This window comes from Cimex lectularius, unplaced genomic scaffold, assembly GCF_000648675.2.
Source record: "Cimex lectularius strain Harlan isolate CLEC.00 unplaced genomic scaffold, Clec_2.1 scaffold96, whole genome shotgun sequence".
NCBI classification, from domain to species: domain Eukaryota; kingdom Metazoa; phylum Arthropoda; class Insecta; order Hemiptera; family Cimicidae; genus Cimex; species Cimex lectularius.
The window spans coordinates 215,178-232,961 of record NW_019392676.1 but is presented as its reverse complement, the minus strand read 5'-3'; the positions used below and the strand labels follow the sequence as shown (position 1 = coordinate 232,961).

At 34.1% G+C, this 17,784-nt stretch overlaps 1 protein-coding gene across 3 annotated transcripts in view; it reads left to right on the top strand.

The window, feature by feature from the left end:
• The window catches only part of LOC106660839, a 251,418-nt gene that overhangs the window by 129,501 nt on the left and 104,133 nt on the right, over positions 1–17,784 (top strand). The window contains exon 1 of one of the 3 annotated variants that reach the window (XM_014383818.2): positions 170–345. The exons of the other annotated variants lie outside the window; for them this stretch is intronic. The gene's annotated coding sequence lies outside the window, so the exon portion shown is untranslated. Of the gene's footprint in view, positions 1–169; positions 346–17,784 lie in introns of those variants that run through there. 3 annotated transcript variants of the gene reach the window in all.

Here is a 17,784-nt window from a genome sequence, read left to right as displayed (position 1 = left end):
ATTTATTTTGAATTGATAAAAAACAACCTCTGGTACAAATAAACAGTCATTTTTTTAAACAAGCCACCCTCTTCTGGATTGTAAGTCGTGAAAGCGAAGGGGTGGGAAGTTGGTAGCGCATGCGCGACGGGCACGTCCTCCAAGCCGATGGACTTTCTCTTCAGTCTTCGGCACTCCTTCGTCCGACCTCTCGAGTCGTCGGGTATACCAAGTGTTTAGCCCAGAAAACAGTTGTGTCAGTGTTTTTTTTTTCTCCTGTTGGATTTATTATTATTATTGTTATTTTAATAATATTTCCACCTCCTCGGCAATCTTACGGATTATTCCACGGTACTTTTTCCAAAGGTGAGCTACTGTTTAACTATATGAAATCCTTTTTTTATGCATACAAAATATAATTTTTTTAAATATTAAACCAAATTGTATATAAAATATGTACTTCTACTATATGTACTACTATATACTAAATATGTACTACTATATAAAATATGTAAAAATTTATTTGTTGATACAAACTGAATATTGAAATATTGTTTGAATTTTTAAATTTGATAGACTTCATATTATTTTAAAAAAACATACATATTTTATGACTCTGACCCACGAAAACAAAATCAGTAAAAATATTATTTTCAGAAATATTATTATGTACTTAGTACATATAAAATTTTAATAGACGTTCATACAAGTTTAGACACCCATTAGAAAAGTAATAATATATATTTTTAATTAATTTTAATTAAAGAATATAAGGGCAGAAACAAAAAACTACTAATCAAAAGAAAATAAATCTTAATTTTAGCATTTTCATTTATTTGTAAGTAATAAACCATAATATATTTTTCCCTTAAAATTCGTAAAATCCGTTAATTATAGAAAAAAGAAATACACAAAAAAACAAAATTTTCTTTCACATTTTTAATTTGAATTTTCTTAAAATCCTTGAAAATAATAAACACGCGACATAGATCTTTTAAATTAAAATTTTACGAATTTATGTTTTATAAATTCAGCCAAAATTGTATGAAAAAGAGATACCTCATAAAAACGAAAACATCTCTTTTATCTTTTAATGGATTAAATCACAATTTATATATGTATAATATTCATAAAAATTATTATAAACTAATAGAAATTGTCAATATAATTTTTTAATTAAACAATTCAAAATTTGACACATCAGCAAATGTGTTTGTGCGATTAAATTTAGCCATAATTCATCTTTAAGCGAAGTTTATTTTTTGTTAATACTTAGGTTAAAAATTGAGATATCAAATGAAAAATGTGCAAATTTTGTTTTGGTGAAACATTTGAACCATTTCTTTTATACTGTAGAAATTTTTAATTGTACCATTTGTTAATTTCCAAAAATATGAACCTGTGAAAATGCGAAAACAATAGCTTGTGAAAGGTCCAGCTTTTGTACTACTTCGATTTTCATAGTTCAACCTTGAGTCGACTACCGCATTTTTGGGTTTTTGTTCGCAAACTCATATTGTTTAATTCCTGGTAGTTTTAAAACACGTTTTTAAACTGTAAAGTCTCAGCAAATATATGCGGATACTCTCAAAAAATCGATTAGAAATATATATAAAGAACACACATATTAAAATATATTAAATATATATAAATATAATTCACACACCGACCACCCATTATCATTCCACAATTGATTTTTTATACAATAATTTTCATTGATTTACAACAATTTTTGATTGACTTTTTTGATATAAGGAGATATTGCAATCTGCTTAATTAATTCAGAGACGGCTTTTATCCGTGGCATATAGTTAATATTTGATTATTTATTTAATAATACATTATAGTTATTGTAGTTAATTAATAATATAGTAATTTATTTTGTATGTTTTCAACCGAATTTGTAGTTCAAATAATGCTGAAAATTTAGCAAAATATTGAATAAACAAACAGTTAATAATTAAGATGGCGTTATTTGTTCAGATTTTTTTTTATTGATTTAAAAATGAAGCACCACATTATTATTTATTACATTATTTGTTTTACGATTTCCCCACTACAAATGTTTACAATAAAAGTATACAATTTTCAACATGCTAGTACTTTCAATGGAAGAAGTTCCATTTTGAATTACATTCGTTTTTGGTTTCTATTTTTCAATTTTTTTTGCAAGAACACGATACCATTTGAAATTTGTTTCAAGGTTGTTACGGTCGGAACATTTCCACTTGTTTTTACCCGGGGAGCAATTGAAACGCGAGATATTAAATTACACGGGTTTGGCTATGAAATAATGGACCGAATGCAATTATCATGTCCAGCCTGACGGATCCCTCGTCCAACAAAGTGAAAGTAGCCTTGTTGTGTTTTTTTTCGAAATCGATAGTTTTGCATCGTCCATTTAACCAGAGCGGCAATTTGAAAAATAGCCCAATTGACCAGGAGAACGACGGGTTATTCGGGCCCCTTCACTCTTGCGCAGCCGGCGATTATTTTAGGACGTTGATACAATTTTGGCTTTTTTACATCCCCCGTGGTCATTTTTTTGACAGTCGAAACAATGAACGTGTGCAAAATATAAAAGGTCCTGGAAAATTATTCACCTTCTCTTATTTTCCTCCCTTTGTCGCTGGTAGTACCGATTCTCTGAAAAATTATCAAATCATCTGAGTTTGACAACCCATATGCGGAGATTCCTCACTTTCTCTCTCATACTCTTTCCCTATTTTGCTCTTTCTATCTCTCTCTCTCTCTCTCTCTCTCTCTCTCTATTTATCTATCTATTTATCTCTATCTCTCACTCATTCACTCGATCACTCATTCAGTCACGAGTTCAACTCTCTACATCTGTTTTATTATTTCTGCATTTCATACATTTCGCTCTTTCTCCCTTTCTCTCTCTCACTCTCTCTTTCTCTCTCTCTCTCTCTCTCTCTCTCTCTCTCTCTCCTTCTCTCTCTCCTCTCTTTTTTATTGTTAAATTTAAATTCAATCTCTTCATCTCTCCACCATCTCAGTATTTCTCATATACAGTCTGCCTCTCGCTGTCTCTGTATTTTACATGTTACGCTCTCTCCTCTGTTTCATATTCACTCAGTCTCAACTCAGCATCTCTCTACATCTGTCTAACTATCTCTGCATTTCACATACAGTCTTGCTCTCTCTCTCTTCTCTCTCTCTCTCTCTCTCTCTCCCTCCCTCCCTCCCATCTATCTTTCTCTATCCATAACAGATCTTTAGATCGATGCTACTGTGCTAAAGACCTTCTTCACATCAATGTTACCTTGGTATACAATAAATTTTAGCTTTGTAGCTGCATCATTTTTAAGAAAATGTTAATCATTAGAGAGTAACTGAGAATAATTAATCAGCTAATAAAGTAATTATTTGTACTTATAAGGCAATAATAATAAAAACGATTTTTAACTTAAGATCATATTATGTTTATACAGCTTATTTTATCGGCTTCATCTTATTAAATATATAAACATAAAAATATTAACACTCTTGTCTGACTGATTCTTCCTCTTGGTTTTAACAACTTTTGTCAATAAACATGACAAGATTATGAAATAAAAATTTATCAAAAGTATTTTTTAATATTATCATTGGTCGTAAGGTCAATCTACCGCGGGGTTTATCGTAAATAATTCAAAAGTCGCGTACTGTCATGCGGATCGTCACAATATGCTCAGTACAAGCCGTAAAAACCTCATGGGGTGAAAAAAATTAAGAGGCTATAAGAATGTCGTTTTCATTAGGTCCCAATTACTGGTTACGGCCGTGGAACTGAATGGAGCTCCACCTGCTTCCCTCCTGGAGAATGTGAAACCGAAAGTGGCCCGTAGAAGGTGAGAGGATGTCCTAGATCCGCAGCCACCGGCTCCTGTGCCCCTGGGAGGGGAAATTTCGGCCCGGATTTATATTGTTTGGGGTTGGTCAAAAACAAGCCCGTTCACATTGTTCAAATCCAAAAAGGTCATGTGTTTCTTACGTTTAGGGCATATTATATTGCCAAAGTCCGTCGTTGATATTTAGATAATATTTCTTTCTTTAGCCTTCTGGGTCCTAATGATTTTATGTAGGTTAACAAAGCCAGATAATTACAGATCCATTGAATGTTTTGTTCCATTTATGCTCATTAATATTAAACTTAATAAGGTCACTATAGCTCAAGTGGTAGATCAGCGGCGTTTTTAGTCGAAGGTCGTGGGTTCGAATCCCGCTCTTAGCACTGGATTTTTCATTTCAACCAAAACCTTACTTAAAAAGATTAATTAATTGAAAGAAGAAATTTGGTCAATAGACCACTAAATATAATGGATTAAGCGTAATAATTGATCTATTTTTAACGCGCGTCGTTATGGCGATTTTTTTATCGTGGAATAAAAATTATTGTATAATATGTTATATTTTAATCATATATGCGAGGCATTTCAACAATGTACTTTTAAAATTGTAAGATGTTAGATGCTGAACTTAATTACAATTTTATTTATTACAACTGATCGTCCGCCTATTATCGCTGTGTATGTTTAACACTTACGCACTTCGGCTTTCTGAAGTCCTCATTGAAGACGGCGTGAAGTAAAACGTAAACCTGCGGGAATACGCGTATCCAGTAAAGTGGTAAGTTAGATCAGTTCAACGTGTGCTCACCCAGTCGTCTACCAACGAACATCTCCAACTTTTAGGATGTCAGAGGTCAATGTTTTGCTTTTGATAGTTGAGGTAAACTAAAGTATACATATAAGGATTGTCATCATGCTATAAATGATGAAGTGGAAGGTACAGTTTAGTTTTTAACATATTCGGCACACAGACTTTTCTTTAAAGGCCATAGGAAGTAACGAATCGTACTATTGCGTCAACGTCGTTTTAAGTCACATATTAAAAAGGGCCGTTTCACAACCAACGGCACCCGTCAAAGAAGATGACTCCACAAGTGTTACAAGTCGTATTTATAAATATCGCGGGGGAAGATCGCATTAGTTTTATTCATAAAGCCGGTATTGCGTCAGAAAAACGACGGTCGAGGAATCGGCACTCCCACGGGATCGAGGAGGTTTATGAATACCCCGGACTTAGAATTGTGGGTGTAATTCTTTACGGAAGAAATAGGAGAATATTCGCATTTTATTTGACCGTGGGTTTATTGTCCACCTCTAACTTGTTATAAGTTACAACTCAAACCCAGGCTGAGGGCATGTTCGAACTCGGCTTATTCCCTTCGGAATAAAATGTCTCGGTTTCTAACGAGCCCTTTCAAAAGCTACAATTCGTGAGCTGTTTGGACAAAGACGTCCTTGGAGGGATCGCTTTCTAGCCTTTCTTCATCACCTAAAACAGGCTTTTCCGACACGGTAGGATCAGTACATCCTGATCACGAAGTATTTCAATGTAACGTTGACCAACTTGAAAACCAAAGATTCCACTACTCAAGACACAATGTACAACTTTGCTTAAATGACATTTGCATTATACAGCCTTTAACAATTTGCCGCCGCAATTGGAACTATTTTTCCATCTTTAATGTATGACAATTGAACAACACCTACAACCAGTGTTATGGAAAAATAAAATAAATAAATAAACAGGTTGACTAAGTTCGATCCTAGATAAAGTTTCAACGAACTACCGTGCAAAACGTATTAGAAAAGTATAGGATTAAGTACGGCAACTATGAACTTTGAATTAATGGACCCCTCCAATGGATGTTTAACCGTGCATGAGTAGGTCAAACTGGGCAGAATTTCTAATCATTAAATTTGCAAGACAATTAATTTTCCGAAGTAGCGGGAACAAGCGGACCATGTTGGATGTATCTGATCGAAATGCTGAAAATTAATCTAAACGTGTGGTGATTAGTGACCGTTAATCGATATTTATTTAGAAATCGTGAGATGCGGTCTGGTGTGATGTAGGAATACTTTGATTGAATATTTAAAAAATATATTTTGCATTGTATAAATTCACTTTTCCAAAATGTAATTGTAATATGTAAACAATGTTTGTAAATCCCAGGCCCTGAGGATGATCTCAATCTCTCAATATCAAGATCAAGATCAAGATCTCAATAAACGTTGGCACGATAAAGAAAATATTTTTCTGAAACCTACATCACACCAGACCGCATCTCACGATTTCTAAATAATTATTCTAAACCTGATAAACGGCCATAAAGAAGATTTACAGAATATACGATTAATTCATTAACTATGGATTTTAAGTTAATGGAAAAATTTTCCAGTGGGTGTTTTATCATATATGAGTCGGTTGGACAGGTCTGAATTTTACTGGAAACACACTGTGAATTAATTCTACTGCATTTATTAGGTTTCGTGGTCCACTTGACCAAATAAATTCTTTTCAATTAATTAAGGTTTTGATTAAGATAAAAAGGAGGAAAAATTCGAAAGGTGTGGTTGAGATGAGAAGTTAGTGTCCGAGTGGATCGAAGTCACGATAGTTCAAGTGGTAGAGCAGCGGCATATTTAGCCGAAGGTCTTAGGTTCAAATCCCGCTTGTGACACTGACTTTTTTATCTCAACCAAAGCCTTAATTAATTGAAATTAATTATATTATATTTATTCCTGATAGGAGAAAAGAAAGTTTTTCAATAATAATTGGTCCCAAAATACTTTACGCAGTTATTCTTTATATTACACTTCTATGAGCGTCGAGCTAATGACAGAATCGTCCAATTTGTGTCAAATACTATTAAATTTTGAGATGTAAATAAATAAGTCAGATCATTAAAACATATCAACATATGATAGAAATGAAGTCAATAATTTCTTAATGACAAATGTACTCCATCGGCTTATTTTAAATATTTATATTTTTTTGGCGATCTTGGAATGAAGTAAAAATAAAAAATTCCTTTTTTTAAAAGTAATATCGAATGTCATTCATAGGGGAACGTTAGTCAGGTCGATAGATCTTGTACCACCTTCATGTTAAGTCTGGTTGTCACCAGTAGTGAGTACGATTATAAGTAAACGCGTCACAAGAGAATAAGTGAAAATAGGTTGAATTGAACAGCTGGCTGACTTTCACATGGGTTGATAAAATTTGGATATTGCCCAATACGGGCATGGAATTCGACTCCAGCTCTTTTGCAAGTCGACCCCTTAGATGCATTCCTCCGTCTTCCTGAGATGTATGGATGTAATAAGATAGCTTCTGAAAACGCCCGGCGTCATTTATATGCGGTCCGCACCCACCGGGCTTACGAAATCCACCGTGTGTCCAGCGTGGGCGGCACTGAGTCCAGGAGATTCGGCCGGGTCCTTGGCATGCAACGGGTCATCTGTCGTAGGGTCACAATCTGCTCGTTTCAACCTAATTGAACCGCTTTGTCGGCCTGAAGTTGCATAATTCGAATAATAAACCGGACCATTTCATAAACGAAGTGTTGCGGAATATCACGTGTAACGACACTGGCTTGAAATCCAATGCCTCGAAGAAATATCCTCATTGAACGGTCCATAAACAGCGATGTGATCCTTATAAAGGATGATTGGTCGGGTTAGAGGTTGGACAAGTCAAGTGAAAGGCTACATGAATTATCCTCAGTATGGGTATGATTTCAAAGTTTCAAACATTTTTGTTCTCTGTTTACTTTCAACTTACCTGATTTGTTTCTTTGTGTAAAAAGCCAACAGCGAAGATGACGAAATGCTGCGTCTAACAGACTTCAGTATGAAATCTCACAATTCAAAAAATATCAGGGTGTCTTTTTTGACATGCGCCAGTTTTCCCAATTTTTTAACAGATAAGAAAAGTGAACAATGGTAATCCCCCATACAATTTGCGCAGGTTCCAAAACCGTCGACAAATTTTTTTCGACAATTTTTTCATTTCAAAAGTGAATTCAAAATTTTTAATTTTTTTAAAAAATTGATGGCTCTAGAAATTTTTAAAATGTTACAAAATTAAGGAAATTTCATACTTTTTATTAAACGCTTTTTCCATTTCCCAACAAGTTTCCATTTTTTGTTTTCCCCATTAGGTGGGTAGACAAACATAATATACAAATATTAACAAAAACTTTAAATAACCATTTCTCATAACAAACATGAGTGAAATTACTTACTTGAATGTAAGTAATTGCACGGGTTCAAAAATGTACCTAATAATCATTCAAAATAACAATAATAAAAGTAACAAATAATTATATTTACATAACAAATTTAATTTATGTAACAAAATTAATAATAATAACAAATAATTCAAACAGTTAACATGATAATTTTATTTTGTCTTTTAAACCTCTCATCAACTAAATTCAAGTCCCTACTGCCGAATACATGCTAACATCAAAGAAGCAATTACGCTCATTTTTATTATGAGACATGGCTGTGTTAAAGTTTTTTAATTATTGTCATGTTTACCTACCCAGCTCATGGCAAAAAGAAAGAAACTGGAAACATGCATTTAATAAACTTTTTCAGGAAATTTCATTATTATTCATTCTTTCAATTAATTAATCTTTTTATGTCAGGTTTTGGTTGAAATGAAAAATTTAGTGCCACGAGCGGGATTCGAACCCACAACCTTCTGCTCAATACGTCGCTGTAGTCCTACATTGTCACGATAGCTCAAGTGGTTAGAGCAGCGGCGTATTGACCCGAAGGTCGTGGGTTCGAATCCCGCCCGTGACACTAACTTTTTCATTTCAACTAAAACCTTACATAAAAAGATTAATTAATTTCAAGAAGTAATCTTGTCAATAGACCACTAAATACAATGGATTATTATTAATATTTTTAAATGTGTAGAGATTAGTGACCGTTAATCGATAGTTATTCAGATATCGTGAGATGCGGTCAGGTGTGATGTAGGTTTCAGAAAAACATTTTCTTTATCGTGCCAACGTTTCGATCTTTTATTGAGATCATCTTCAGGGCCCAAAGTGTTTGTCTTCTGTGTAATTGTGCCATCCTTGCGTATCGTGGGCACTCTCAACACGACACGCAAGGATGGCACAATTACACAGAAGATAAACACTTTGAGCCCAGAAGATGATCTCAATAAAAGATCGAAACGTTGGCACGATAAAGAAAATGTTTTTCTGAAACCTACATCACACCCGACCGCATCTCACGATATCTGAATAACTAAATATTTTTAAAAAAATCCTTGAGCCATCAAAATTGAAGATGCTGCTCTAATCGATCAAAGTTGTGGTATTCATTCTTCTCAGAAAAAATCTAGTTTCAGAAGAAAATAAAAATAAAATTTGGGAGTTTGAAAAAAATTGACTTGAACTTGAAAAATTGAAAAAATTGCGCGAAGATTTAAGTGGCTTACCATTGGTAACTTTTTTGTATCTAATTAAAAAGATCGTAGTTGGTGACTTATGCTATATAATTTACCGCTTCTTTTTGGAGGTTTGCCAATTGTTGAATAATTATCATAAGAATGTTCATTAATAATCAAACTCATAGAAAATATGTAACCCCAAAATGAAATTGCCCACATTTTTGTTTAAGAATAAACCCATAAAAACGTTATAAAAAAATATGTTACAGACAATTGATATAATTTTGTTTTTGGTCCCTATTTGGTCTGTAGTCGCTATCAGTATTTCGTGGTTGTTTTAAGATCGCTAAAACATTAGTTGAAGATAACAATGTTACGATCCGAGTATTATTAAAACGTCTTATAAATTGAAATCATAGATCGATAAAAGCTAACAGCTGGTAACAGCTCCCCTGGCCACTTCATAAGTCGCTGAGAATCGAATCCTGATTACACGGTATTTTAAAAATTGACAAAAAAGAGAGAAAATTCGAAAGGTTGTAGTTGAGATGAGGAGTTGGTGTCCGAGTGGATCAAAATCACTATAGATCAAGATGTTAGAGCAGCGGCTTATTGATGAAGGTCTTGTGTTCAAATCCCTCTCGTGATACTAGCTTTTTCACCTCAAGACCTTAAATAAATAGAATAATTAGTAGAAATAATTAATAAAGTCAGTTATGAACTATAAACTATAAAAGGTTCAATAGCAGTTTATCGACCTTAGTCAAAAAATACACCGTCATAATCATCACGAGTATGACGGTCTCATGTTTCCCCGATGCCCAATTGTCTAAAGACCCTTTCGATTTCAAAGAACACGTTGTTTTCTGATTCGATCTCCTCTCCTCCGTGAGTTGCAATTAGTGCGACCCAGAACGAGACGTTATGTAAGGCAAAATTAATGTGTCCCGCTTTAAAAAAAAAAATTAGTCGTAATCCAGAGCCGGCAGGTTTCTTTCAAGACCACGCCAATCGCCGGCGGGGGCTTCTGTCTCCTGAACAAACAACGTTGGGGGAAAACAAAGACTCTTTATCTGTTTGAGCTACCGGCCTTTTGTTTGACAAAGACAAACCCTGGACACTAATTTGCCTGCGCTTGTGAAAGGTGAGAAACCGCTTGGGGCTTCTTAATTTTTACTAATGCATGCAAATAAGCTAATAATCGACTAAAAGCATCTTCCCCTAAGTCCGTAATTTTATCTTAATCTGTAATTAGTAAGTTAAACAAAGGTTGAAAAATATTAGATTTGCAACTTCAGAATTAAGTTGGTTTGATTAAACTTAGAATTGACTTGAGCTTTGATATGCAATAAAGAGTCTCCATTTCGCCCTGAAGTAAACTAGTTGACAACATTGAAGAATTGTATACTTGCACGTGGTTGTAAGCCGTCAGGATGCGGTTTGTCTGCGTTTCCAGAATACGCGTTCCCCTTGAACGCTCGACTCCCCTTTCAAGTCGACTATGACAATTTTTAACCGACTGAACGATATTTAATTTAAAACGCAGATCGTCTAAGTAGAAGTTAAATAAATAACGTAAATATAAATTTTCTCAAAGAATTGGTAACATTAGACTACAGCCATCTCTTATCCCACAACATTTGATGTACATAAGTCGTCCTAATATTCCAATAGCTTATGATTTAAAAACTTATCCGTGTTTTTATAAACTGGAAAGTATTGTATTTTTTTTTTAGACTACTTCCTTGTTAATGATGCAAGCAATGTGAGAATGTATCGTTGAAACAGGGTTTTTCATAGAGGTCTGTCGAAACTTGCCGTTTTTAAAGACTCAGGTCTACTTCTCTCGGGAAAATTCGATAAGTGAACCGGGTACAGATGAATACTTCTTTTCCGAATCGTGTCCTTGGCGTTAAGAATAATGAGAAAAATAGCGTGATACGTCTGGTTCTAATGAGGTGAAAGTGTTTCTGGGGGCACTCCCAGGCAAAAGGGGTCCTGGAAAACCTCGGAATGGCGACATAGCGACGTTTTATGACCGGCAGGCTTGCAAATTTCTGTACAGCTCGGTTTCCGCTTTCGAATTTTCGAGACTGCGTGATAGCCAAAGGGCGAATACAAAAACTACGACAAAATAAACAAAAGTGGTCATTATGCCTCGAGATATCGCTCTATTCTAACTACCGCAAAATGGTTATTTTTGTTTTTACGAACGGTCTGGTCAACAAGTCGTTTCGTAAATTTCGCTTTCACGTTCCCGAATAAGAATTTCAGGCTAATTTACTGTCGGGATGTTATAAAGATTCATAAACGATGATACATTAATGTGAAGTAAATATTTTCAAATTATCAACCACATAAATTAAAAAAAAACATATTGATTGATGATAACGAATTTGCTATATTTAAAACGAACTGTCCTAATTTGTAGGATTCATGAGGGGGCTGTCAAAAATGAGGGAGTTTAGGAAAACACCTTTTTTTTTCCATTGACCCAAATAAGGTATAAAATGATTGCATAATAACCTAATATGATGGATTTAGGAAGGAAAGTCGTATACAAAGTATAGGAAATTATTGCAATTCTTGTGGATGTTCCTTTGTCCATACATTTTTACGTAAATGGTGTAGTTCGGGCAGAAATAAAAAGTTTCTTCTTCAATCACATGTCATGAATGCCCAACTATAAATTTTACCCTGGATTGATAACTTTCGAGAAAAGTGCATTGTTTTTATTTTCTTACAAAAAAGAATATCCTTCAAAGTTGAAATTATAACAAATTTGTAGTAATTTTAGAAACAGCGTTGTAATTGTTAAACAATCAATAAAAGAGTTATGTCAATTTGTACTGATAAATCGATTGAGAAATTATTGACTAATATCTTAAAAATTGACGGATGGAAGAATTGAATTTTAATAGTTAATTAAAAATATTTTTTTACTTCATTTATTTATAACTGCAACTGTGTATGTATTATACACAACGAGCAGATTGTATAAAATTTCATTTTTTTTAGTCTAACAGTCTACTGGATGTCTACTTATGAATATATAAACGCATTTCGCGCTCTCGCTGAGTACATAATGTACCACAATACCGAAGAAAGCTACCTGGAGACACATTCTTTTTTTTAGTATAGGTCCGTTGAAAGTGCCTTCGGACATTGTGTGCATAGGTGGAAACGGCACACGGTCCGATAAAGTGAAACCGTCCCAATATTTACACTTCAGATCGCATGACAGCCGGTGAAAACCAAAAGTCACACAACAGCTCTTGATCCGGAGCAGCATTGTTGACCTATAAAGACCGAAAGGCGGAGCTGTTGCAAAATCGGTAGACAATGGGCGAAGTTCCCATTGGCCAATCGTTAACCAACACCCCCGCGATGTGAAAAATCGGCCGACGCTTCTTTTTCATAATCCCTCTTTTGTCGAATAATCGTAACGGTGCATTTCCTGTTCTGGCTCTAAAAGAGGGCCGAGCATATCAATTCTTCCGGATGCACGTCTAGGATAGAATTCTAGGCTACCCGCTATCGATCAATATTCAGTGCAACGTTCTGGGTTTATTTTTCGTTAGGACTGTCAAGAGAAATTAATAAGCGGTACAGACAATTGTTGGACTCGGCAGGTTTTTCCTCAAGCAACGTGTTGAGGGCAAGGCCGCAATGCAAGGCCGCACCTTCTAAAAATCATTTTCTTATTGGAATTATTTCTTGAACACCGCTTACGGTTTATTCACTGGTTTATTTTTGCTTCAAAGTTGTTTTTAAATCGTCGGACGTTATCTCTTGTTCGCTGGCTTAGACCATCGCGGTACAGGTTCGACGAATTTCTATGTGGAGTGGTGCCACCTGGGATCTATTGATAAATAGAAAAAGAAACCGATCGTGGACTTAGGGCTGACCTCTATTAATCACCGAGGCAGTTTCTTAATCGAAAGAATTTACGATAAATAACAATTCTTTAGACTTTTTGAAATCGTCCATAACCTAGATTTGGGACGATGACAGAGCTAAACGTTTTTGGTTTTTGACTATTAAATCACATTCTCGCTTGGTCACTGTCGTTGAACATACAAGGTTACATTTTTAGAAGCCTTTGTATAAAGTATTCTCTACAGAATTGCATAAGTAATTCATATTTTATGTAAAGACTAAACATTCTCATGGTCAGGTCACCTTACCTTTATGGTACATTCAGCCATTGTGAAATTGAATAAGTTTTATCATTTATAACACAGATCTTACTTAAATCCCAACCATACAGATTAATTTTTTCTGTAGAGGAAATTAAATAATAATACATTAATATTATTCACTTAAATAAAGAATGTTAAATATGATATTAAAATAAATAATATAGCCGTCATTAATACTATTCATTTAAATATAAAATGTTAAATATGATTTTGTAATAAATAATAAAGCCTTTATTTAATTAGTAAATTATTATTATATACAAGAAGTCGATACAAATATTTTTATGTTTTTAGCGAACTCGAGATTTTATTATGGCCTAGAGTTCTTTCCAAGTTCTTTTCTCTTCATTTTTCAACTGTCTTAATTTGAAAGCGAACAAACAAAATTTGAACGACCACGAAAAATTTTTACCTAGATAAAACTAACTCAAGTTTTATGAAACGCTCAAATTTTTATGACTGTGTCTGTTCTGTTAGTTTACAAGGACGTTACATTTGCATTATTTTATTTCCTTATTATGGCACTACATAAAAAAAAAGAATTTTTGGCATTAAAACTTCATAGTAGGTCATCCGCGGCGTGGGCATGTGAGACTTTTCGCTCTTGTTACTTCTCATATAAGCTTCCGTTTCTCAACCCTGACAAAAAATGAACAAACGCATTTCATCCTCTGGTAATTAGCCGTTTTTCCGACGGGAAAGATTTGAAAAACCACCGGCTGTGCACGACGCTCTGTTTGCTTTTGAGCCTAATTCGCACTTTTGACAACATTAACAACCGCTCGTCACGATTCGGGGCCGTGGCGAATTCCGCCGGCTTTTTTCTTTTTCATTTATTCTCCAATGAAGGCAATTACAGACGGACTTGGTAACAGAAAGCCCCTGTTAGCCGATTATGCAGTCGGCCCCGAGGGAAAGTCAAACTTCCATATAGATCACGAACTTGTTACAGGCTTTATTGGCCAATATGGCAAGTTCCTACCCGACGACAAGGCTCTTTGTAAATGAAAATGAAAAATTACCAAATTTCGAATGTGCTAGAACCTGTTTTTTAGGTGATAGATATAATTTTTCACATGGTGGGAGGAATTTTATATCTGTTGGGAGGAGGGGTCTTTCTAATTGAAGAGACAAATCTCCTTATCCGGGACGATAGATGCCGGTTTATCGCCGATCGGATAGGGTTTCCACTTCTGTAATCGGTGGGAGGATGAGGACGATCTAAGGGGTAGTGGAGAAAAGATATGACAAATTAAAATAAAAATTAATAAATAAGTGTTAATGAAATTAATATTGAAAATAAAAAAACAATTTATTAATACTTTGAAAATTATCTGACGCAACGTAATATTATCGTTAGACGTGAGAGTACAAATTAAATTAAATAAAAATAACATGCAATATCTTCTGCTGAATGAAACAGTCAAATTAAAATAACCAATTGATACAAAACAAAATAATAAGTAAATTGTAATAAATTAAATTCTAACTTGAAAATCAAAATATTGCTATCGATTGAATAACAAAGTTGGTCACGAAAATACCGGATCCGAATAATCTTAAATCAGATTTACCTTTAGTCGATTTTATCGAAGAGTTTTTTTTATAGTATAGCAGTTTAGGATTATTTCATATTTTGTGATTGGTTTCTCAGACTTACGTAGAGAAAAAATTTATGTATGTAATAGTTTTTCAGACCCACATTAATTTGTTTATGACATCATTAATTCTATATGATACTGAACGAATTTGTTTACTATGTCACATTTATATGTTAATTATTTTCAGTTTTTCCTTAATGATCACAGCTTAGTCTGGTGGACCTGGATCGAATATAATTTTTATTTTCACTATTTTTTACAGTATGTTTTATAAGAGCGGATATCAGTCATGCCTTCGGACTGGTCACGTAACACATGCCTGCTGCAGCATAACAAATCAGAAAAAACGCTCGTTGTTGATTCAAAGCGTAATTCCAGCCGTCCGGTCTGCATCTGGAATCGGTTTTCGAAAGTGGCCGAAGCCCGTTAGCCGCAGCCCTCTACAGCACGTATGAATGGGAGTCGGCCGAGGGCTGAGTTCTCACAAATTCCGATCGAGAAGGAAAAAGAAGGGAAAACAAAAAAATAGGCGAAAAAACAGATCCACAAGAACCGGAGGAAAATAACGGCCACTTTTCCGGAAAGTCGGAAAAAAATCAATCAAGGCTATTACGCGATTTTCACGCAGGCTCACGCTGAATTATGTAAATCACTTCACAACATTTCCGTACTCTCTAAAAATAAAAGAGTGGCCCTTGTCGAATAGAGCCAGTTTTTTTTTTAAAGATATCTATTTTAATATTTAACTTATTAGGTTGGGTTCATTACCTGTGTAGTTTCTCTTTTATATCCATCATTCATATCGTTAACTTTCTTTACTTTTACGTTTTCAATTCTCCATTTTTTAAATTTAGCACCAGTTTCTCACTTCTTACATGTTTAATATTGCTGCAGCTTATACATTTCAAATGGCTATCGTGAAAGTATGATTTTATGACATGTAAATTGTAATAAAATACAATGGCATGACATACGAAAATTTTTTCTGAAAACTATTAAAAGTCAGATGATGAAGAGACAAATTTGATCCACAAAATTTAATTACCATATAAATTGCTAATATAAGAGAATGATTTCTTCCGTTTTACAACCGAGAAAGCCAGGAAATGTTTAGAAACAAAACTAAAACAATTGTCGAAATTGCACAGCCGTTGCGCAAACGACGAAACTCAGTTGAAAGGATTGAAATGTCATCTGGAAAACCGAGATGAATCAGTTCCTCCATGACACGGCTGTCGTAATATCCTCTCTATTTAAAGAAATTTCCTTCCTAGACTATAGAAATAAATCGGAATTACGCCATGGCGATCGGTTTTCAAATTTTCATTACTCCAGGAATTTGGGCAAACCTTGGAACTGGCGACACATTTGATATTTTCCTGTGTTCAAAGTTACTTATCGTCTGAATGTTTAGCTTTCTTCCGGGACACACCACATTTTAAATTAAATTTGAAATACATAGTAATTTTTTGTTCAAAACATCTACCGATTTATGAGAGCAGCCGTTGAAACTCTCACGCCATTTGACCATAATTTCTCCACCTCATTTGTTTAAAATAGAACACAGTGAGCGAAACTGTTTTTTTATATGGAAAGTTCGTTTCATCAATTAAAAATGGAAACTTCCCTTTTAAAATCCAACGACCTATAACATCGGATGTGCAAGTTGCGGACTGTGCCCTTGAGCCGAGATGGCCTAGATCAAAGCTTAGGCTTCATTATTCTATTAAATTATTTTTAAAAAAACCTTTTCATTTCTCTGAATAATATCAATTACAAAATGTTTCAAATATCCAAGAAAATTATACAGTGAAATTAAATGAGTGAAAATTGCATCGTTTAGAATTTACTTACAGGCCTGTAATTTTTTTTAAATTAGCTGCTTATGAAATTCTAAAGGCCGTAAATACTGCAATTACTATTCTTATTATACTTACACATATTTACGGTAATTATTTTCATAATTTTATCTGTGAATTTATAGAAGAATTTGAGCCCTATTTACGCAAATTTTACAATACAGCAATTGTATGCAGCATTTGTTGTGACATACATATGCGAATGTATGTAAGAATTCACTAGTTCTCGTGGTCCGCTTGACCAATTAATATCATTCAATTAATTAATGTTTTTAGTTGAGATAAAAAATATTAATTAAATATTAATATTATTATTATAAAATATTAATTTTAATTCCCTAATTTCGTTGTCCGCTTGACCGCTTTTATCTCAACTAAAAACCTTAATTAATTGTAATTAATTTTAATAAGTTAAAATGAAGTATACTTCACTAAAGCTCTCCGTGTCCATTTCATTTGTCGCCGAGAATCAAATCGATTACACGACATTTGAAAAATGGCAAAAAGGAGGGAAATTCAAAAAGGTGGGGTTGAGATGGGAAGTTAGTGCCTGAGTGGATCGAAGTCACGATAGCTCAAGTGGTAGATTAGCGGCGTATCAAGCTGAAGGTCGTGGGTTCGAATCCCGCTCTTGACGCTGACTGTTTTATCTCAACTTAATTAATTGATTGGTATGTAAGAATATTATTTCAAAAGTACAAGTTATTGACTAAAAAAAGTTAATTAAAATATGTGGAGTTAATCGGTATATCCAGTTTCCAAATCTAAGGTTTGTTAAGAAGAAAGTATTAGCGGTATCACACAAAAATTAGATGGTGCCATTATCATTAACTTTTGGATCACTAACAACGCTTGCTATTCGTGCTCATCTTAAAG